This window comes from Balaenoptera ricei, chromosome 15, assembly GCF_028023285.1.
Source record: "Balaenoptera ricei isolate mBalRic1 chromosome 15, mBalRic1.hap2, whole genome shotgun sequence".
NCBI classification, from domain to species: Eukaryota; Metazoa; Chordata; class Mammalia; order Artiodactyla; family Balaenopteridae; genus Balaenoptera; species Balaenoptera ricei.
This window is the reverse complement of record NC_082653.1, coordinates 60,171,795-60,179,065: the sequence shown is the minus strand read 5'-3', so window position 1 is coordinate 60,179,065 and position 7,271 is coordinate 60,171,795. Positions and strand designations below refer to the sequence as shown.

Below are 7,271 nucleotides of genomic sequence, written 5' to 3'. Positions count from 1 at the left end.
ATTAGGGTTCACTCTTGATGTTGGACATTCAATGGGTTTGGACAAATATAATGACATGTATCCATCATAATATCATACAGAGTATTTTCACTGCCCTAAAATTACTCTGTGCTCTGCCTATTCATTTCATCCTGACCCTCACCCTCACCCTAATTCCTGGCAACTGCTGATCTTTTTACTGGCTCCATGGTTTTGCCTTTCTCCAGCACTTTTTCACCATCCCAATGCCCATTTAAAAAATTGGGTTGATGTCTTTTTGTTGTTGACTTGTAAGGGTGCTTTATAAAATCTGGATACTAGATCCTGATCAAATGTACGATTTGCAAATATTTTCTCCCATTCTGTGGATTGTCTTTTCACTCTCTTGATACAGGCATACTTTATTTTATGCTGCTTTGCTTTATTGTGCTTTGTGGACATAGCATTTTTTTTTTAGAAATTGAAGGTTTGTGGCAACCCTGCGTTAAGCAAGTCTATTGAAGCCATTTTCTCAAGAGCATTTGCTTATTTTGTGTCCCTCTGTCACATTTTGGTAATTCCCAAAATATTTCAAACTTTTCCATTACTATTATATTTGTTATGGTGATCTGTGATCGGTGATCTTTGACGTTACTACTAAGACTAGCTGAAGACTCAGATGATGGTTAGCAGTTTTTAGCAATAAAGTATGTTTAAATTAAGGTATGTACTTTTTTTTTAGACATAATGCTATTGCACACAATAGACTATAGTAGTGTGTAAACATAACTTTAATATTCACTGGGAAACTAAAAAATTCGTGTGAGTCACTTTATTGCAATATTCACTTTATTGTGGTGGTCTGGAACTGAACCCATAATATAGCCGAAGTATGCTATTAGTGTCCTTTTATGCACAAAAGTTTTTAATCTTGATGAAGTTCAATTTATCTATTTTTTCCTTTTGTTGCTTGTGCTTTTGATGTCATATTTGAGAAACCATTGCCTAATCCAAGATCATGAGGATTTACACTTTTGTTTCCTTCTAAGAGTTTTATATTTTTTCCATTTTGAATTCATTTTTTTCTATAGTGTGAGGTAGGGATCCAGCTTCATTGTTTTGCATGTGAGTATCCAGATGTTCCAGCACCACTTGCTGTAAAGACTCTTTTCCCATGGAATGGTCTTGATATCTTTCTCAAAAACCCATTGCCCACAGATGTATGGGTTTATATCTGGAATCACAGTTTTATTTCATTGGTTTATACGTCTATTCTTATGCCCATAACACATGCTTTGATTACTGTAGCTTTGTACTGAATAATAACTTTTGAAATTAAGAAGTGTGAGTCCTCCGACTTTGTTCTTTTTCAAAACTGTTTTGGTTATTCAGAGTCCCTTGCAATTCCATATGAATTTTAGTGCCTGCTTATCTATTTCTGCCAAAGAGGCAGTTGGAATTTAGACAGAGATTACACTGGATCTCTACATAAGTTTGGGGAGTATTACCATCCATGATGGTTAGTTTTATGTGTCAACTTGGCTAGGCTATAGTACCCAGTAATTCAAGTAAACGCTAATTTAGGTGTTGCTGTGAAGGTATTTTGTAGATGTGGTTAACTTCTACAACAAGTTGACTTTAAGGAGATTATTTTGGTAATTTGGGCCTTATCCAACCAGTTGAATGGCCTTAAGAGCAAAATTGAGGTTTCCCAGAAGAATTCCACCTATGGACTAGAGCTTCAGCTCCTGCTCAGGAGTTTCGTATCTATCTCTCTATCTATATCTGTGTATCTATGTGTCTATGTATCTATCTATCTCCGGTTCCATTTCTCTGATAGAACTCCGATAGACCACATGAATATCTTCCCATTTATTTAGGTCTTCTTTAATTTCCTTCAGCAACATTCAGTGAAGAAATCTTAAACTTCCTTAGTTAAACTGTTTTCTGCATTTTGTTTTTGTATTGTTCCTTGCTAGTGTATAGAAATGCCACTGATTTTTTAAATGTTGATCTAGTATCCTGCCACTTACAGAACTTGTTTATTTGCACTAATAGTTTTTGTGGATTCCTTAGGATTTTCTATATACAAGATGATGTCATCTACAAATAGAGATAGTTTTACTCCTTCCTTTCCAATCTGGTTGCTTTTTATTTCTTTTTCTTGCCTAATTGCTCTGGCTAGAACTTCTAGTACAGTGTTGAATAGAAGTTGTGAAAGCAGACATCCTTGCTTGTACTTGATCTCAAGGGGGAAAGCATCCTGTCTTTCACCATGGAGATGATGTTTGCTGTGGGCTTTTCGTAGATGCTCTTTATCAGGTTGTGGAAGTGTCTTTCTATTCCAAGTTTGTTGAGTGTCTTTATATCTCGAAAAGGTGTTGGATTTGGGGGACTTCCCTGGCGGTCCAGTGGTTAAGACTCCACACTTCCACTGCAGGGGGTGCGGGTTTGACCCCTGGTTGGAGAACTAACTAAGGTCCCACATGCTGTGTGGTATGGCCAAAAAATGAAAAAAAAAAAAAAAAGGTTTTAGATTTTGTCATATGCTTTTTCTGTGTCTACTGATGACACAGAAAAAGATGATCATGTGGCTGGTTTACTTTTCTTCCCTTCTTGGAAGCGTTGGGTTGGAAATTCCAACTCTGTGGTTTTTTTCAGGGATCAAAAAAGGGTTACAGTTTTATAGCTCTCCCCATAAATAATCGCAAACTCACGGATGCAGTAAGTATTTAGGACAGATGAGAAAACAAAACCAGCTCCTGTTGTGGCTCAGCAGTTGGGGGGAGAAAAATGAATGAAGATGGCTTAGCAATGAGTAAAAGAGAAGGAAATTCAGGTGTGCGATTGCTTTTCCCTCAGTAGAAAGGAAGAAGGAAAGAAGAGGATAGGGGAGAGGAAGGAAGGAAGGAAGGAAGGCTGTTTCTTCAAGATTTTGCTCTGACAGATTTTCTATAGGGCTCACCTCTTGCTATCAGTGGTCTGTGATACTCTGGGTTAATGTCAAGACATCAGGTGTTGGGCACAATCCAGCTTTCTCTATAGTTTTAAAACAGGAAAAGATTGGCATCACTAATAACATCTACGTGGCAACTTCTCATGCTGGGGAGAACTTTGAAATCCCCTCCTTTAATTGAGTAATACGTCCAGGGCTGGTAGTAATACGTGGCTGCTGGTAGCTGGGTCCACGTGGTGAAAGGTGGTAAGAGCTTTGGGCAGGAAAGAAGGGGACAGTTTGCTGTAAGACACTGGGCAAGTCACTCTCTGCCTGGGTCTCAGTGTAAAGGTGGGGAGGGTCCCACCACCAGAGGAGTTCTGGGATCCAGGTCTATGAATCCGCAACGGGGATCCTAGGCTCCCCGCCCAGGTGGCTTTTCTCTAGGTAGCCACGTTAGGGTTCCGCCCATTCTCCAGGACTCTGCACTCTTAAAGCCACATCAGCTCATCAGTGCCCTGTAATGACTTCCCAGGGGGCCCTGCTGGGTCAGGGCTGCTATCATTACTGTAGCAGCATAATGGGGGCTCTTATCAGATACGCAGCACCTGTTCAGGGGCAGAGGGTTTTGCTGGAACAGTAGTTACTGATTTCCAGTTTTCAGTGATGGAGTGAGAAAGCACCTAGGGGCCACGGGCCACCCTGGGGGCATACAAAGTACAATAGTTACCAGATAGGGTAAGTTTTTTTTTTTTTTTTTTTAACATCTTTATTGGAGTATAATTGCTTTACAATGGTGAGTTAGTTTCTGCTTTATAACATACGGTAAGTTTTATTTAACGCAATCTGTGTTAAACGCTTTGCCTGCATTAGCTCACCTAATTCTCCCGTAGATCTTATGAGATATGCACTGTTATGCCCATTTTACAGATAGGAGACTGAGGCTCAGAGAAAGTGGGCACTTGGCCAAAGGCACATAGAGCATCTTGGGCTGTCTGGATGCGTCTGAATGTACAGAAATTTGTTACGGGGAGAGAAGGGCCGCCCTCCGGAGGGCAGGGAGCACTGGATCCCTTGGCGCGGGATCTGGAACTCGAGGGTGGGGGTCCGCGTAGTCTGAGGGTGGGGAAGAAGGAATGCCAGACATGGGGGACCCATGCGAGCCGGGGAGAGCAGGGGGTGGAAATCAGGAGGGGAGATTCAAGGGTGTCCGGGCACGTGGCGGGGATCGACGAGCAGGGGCAGAATCCGAAAGGGGAGACACCAGTATGGGGCGAGTGGGGTCTGGGCTGAAACTGGGGGTTCCAGGGAGTGAACGGGGTCTGGGGTGTAACCCGGGGTGTTTCGAGGGTAGTGGGAGATCGGAGGGGTGGAGGGGAAGGGCAGAAGCCGGAGGGTCGCAGGTCCCTGGCGGGCTCTCAGGCCCGGGTTAGCGGACCCCGCAGGTGGCTGGGCGCGGGTCCGGACCGCGCGCGGAGACGTGGAGAAGCCGGAAGCCGAAGCCGCAGCGTCCCGCCCCGGCCGGTCCAGCTCCCGCCCCCGCCGCCCGGAGCTCCTCCCCGCCGCCCGCCCGCCAGCCCTCCAGCCTGCACCGCCAGCTCAGACCTCCCGGCTCGACTGGCTGCGCAGGCGGCGGTGAGTGCGGCGCGGGAGGGCGGGCGGCCGGGGCGCGGGTCGGGGCCGCGGATGGGGGCGGGCAGCGGCCGGGGCGCGGATCGGGGGTACCCCGGGCCGGCGGTGGGGAGCGAGCGGGCTCCGTGCGGCGCGAGCACCTGCTCCGGGCTCCACGCGGGTCGTGGCGGCCGGGAACCCTGACGGGTCCCCGGGGTCGAGGTGGGGTGGAGGGCGTCGAGGTCCCGCCTCGATCTTCCGTGCGGGGCCGGTGAGGCCGGGTTTCCAGCCTCTCGGCGCCTGTTCCCGCCGCGGGACGGGCTGGTTCCGTTCCTGCTCTGCTAAGTGGGCAGATCGCCCGCGGATCGCGCGCGGTGGGGTCGTCCCGCCCCAACCTGAAAGCGCGCCCCTTCCTACTCGCGGGGCCGCCTCCCCGGAGAGAACGCCCCGAGGCTTTTCAGGAAAGTCTCGACTCGCTCTGGTGGCAGCTATCTCAAAGTTGAGATTTCCAGAATCCTCACCCGGTGATTCAGAAACAAAACCAAACAACAAACAAAAAAGCCCGACGAATTTCCGGACGCCGGTCCCAGAAATTCGACTTTTAGGGGCCACGGCATCTGCGTTTTTCCCCTGACTCCGGGGGTTCCCCGCAGGATTCAGGACGGCTCTCAGCCGGTGACTGTGTGGACACCCGAGGGCCTAGGGAGCCCCCGGCAGATGAAAATCCGGGACACAGAGCAGAGGGAGCCTGGGCCCTGGCTAGACGCCCCCTTCATGGGGGGTAAGGTGGGCACCCTGTGAGTGCAGGGCTGGGCCGGGACCCCATCCACTGCCGGTGCTGGATGGATGCCAGTGGCACATGCCGGCGAGGTGGACATCGCCCCTCCCTACCAAGATAGGCGGGTCGCCCCCTCCCCTCTGCTGTACAGGCCCCTGTGGATCTGGGCAGTGGGGTCATTGTTGTGCCAGAAGCTCTTGGTCAGGGTCAGGGAGAGGAGGTGATGGGAAATGGGTGTATTCTGGAAGGGCTGTGCATTCCAGTGATCCGGCCAGCTGGTCTTTGAATAGTTTTCTGGTGGCTTTTGTGCTTCCCATAAGTGGGGCTGATGTCATTGCCTGTTGGACTGAGCTTTGGTGGCTGGGAAATCCAGTTTCTGGAAGCCACAGGACCTTCCCATCTTAGCCCATCAGGGTAGACTCTCCCACCGGTCTTCCCAAGGGGAATAAATCCTTGGCCTGGTGAGCTGGCCCTGGTTCAGGCGCTGTCTGGAACGCAGGTTGGCCCTGCAGTTCCCCTGGGGCCCTTTTAAGGAAAGACATGGTTTGCATTAGTGTGTGCTTGACTGCCTCCCTTACCTTCCTACTCCCACCCCAAGACGTCTCTGGGTGACTCTTTTAAAATGGGCCTAACCTGGATGCCGAGTAGTGGGATGAGCTGGTATCTGGGACTCCACCAGCATGTTTGCTTTTATCACAATTGGCTCAGAGTCCAGAGAGCAGGTGACTTGCTCTACCTGGCATAGAATAACACCCATGCTGCACTTGGCTTACCTCTCAGCCAGTCCTTGCTCTGGAATTTAAATGTGCACCAGACTCTCTAAGAAACATTTATTGTAGATCTACGATGGGAGAGGCCCATCTTCCCTCTTTCCTGTTACTTTAAGGCATGAGTAATGTGTGCTTTTATTCAAATTTGTAAAAGTATCCTTGTTGTAATGTTTTCGTGGATTAAGTGACTCGGTGATTGATCTGAGATGGAGAATCAATTTCTGAAGTCTCTAAAATACTAGATTGAAGTCATTTCGCTGTCTCTGGAGAGTAAACTTCCCTTTGTTCCTGTGGTCACTTTTACGGGATAGCTGTGGGGAAATAAAGTGCTACCCATGCCTCGTAAAGGACACAGAAGAAATGGCTCCCGGTCCTGAGGGGTTTATGCTGTGGGTGGAGAATGGAAACACACACAGGTGAAAAGCCAGTGCTCAGCAATGCCCTTGTGACTCTGGAAGGATTGAAAGGAATGGAAAGGAGGGAGCTGTGAGCTGGGGGCCAGGTTAGTCAGGGAAAGTTTCATAGAAAAGCAGAGGCCTGAGTACATGTAGCAGAAGGTACATGTGGACTAGATGGGCAGCATTCCGAATGAGCAGAAGGGGCTCAGCAAAGCTTCGGAGGAGGCACAGACTAGCCCATAGTTGAGGACAGTAAAAGGGGAACCACTGAGAGCAAAGGAACCGGAAGGCCTAAGTTCATTTTCAAGGAGATAGGGCATGCTTTGTGGCCATTACCCACAACCAGAGGTGCTATGGTGCCACTCTGAGAACGGGAGTATGCCATCAGGGACTTAAAATTCTCCCACCGAAGATGAATCAACCCCAGCTACAGTGACGGTGGAAAAAGCGAGATCTGACATGAAGTCCTAGAGTCTTGGCACCGTGACTTGTCCTTATTTGTGCTTTTACTGCAACAAAAATAGCTCAGTGGGCGAGGTGGTCCATCTCATCATGCAAATAAGGCCTCCTTAACTCTGCGTACTTCAGTACTGACGTGTTTATGGTGTCTTTGGTGCCCATTTGGCCCCCCCATGGCCTGTTCTGAACTTGACTGGTGTTTACTTATCTTAACATTGTTATTTGAGTTCTAAGTGGTACTTTCCCGGGTTCTCACAATTTCATCTTATTGTTTGCACTCTGGGCAGTCAGGATTACACTTTGGTAGGGAATGAAGTTGTCCCTTAGCCGCAGGTTATTTCAGCAGAAGAACTGTGTGTAGT

At 48.2% G+C, this 7,271-nt stretch overlaps 1 protein-coding gene across 1 annotated transcript in view; it reads left to right on the top strand.

The window, feature by feature from the left end:
• Positions 1-4,465: 4,465 nt before the first annotated feature.
• The window catches only part of LITAF (lipopolysaccharide induced TNF factor), a 29,176-nt gene continuing 26,370 nt past the window's right edge, over positions 4,466-7,271 (top strand). Inside the window, exon 1 of the mRNA XM_059897770.1 lies at positions 4,466-4,528. The gene's annotated coding sequence lies outside the window, so the exon portion shown is untranslated. The remainder of the gene's footprint in view (positions 4,529-7,271) is intronic.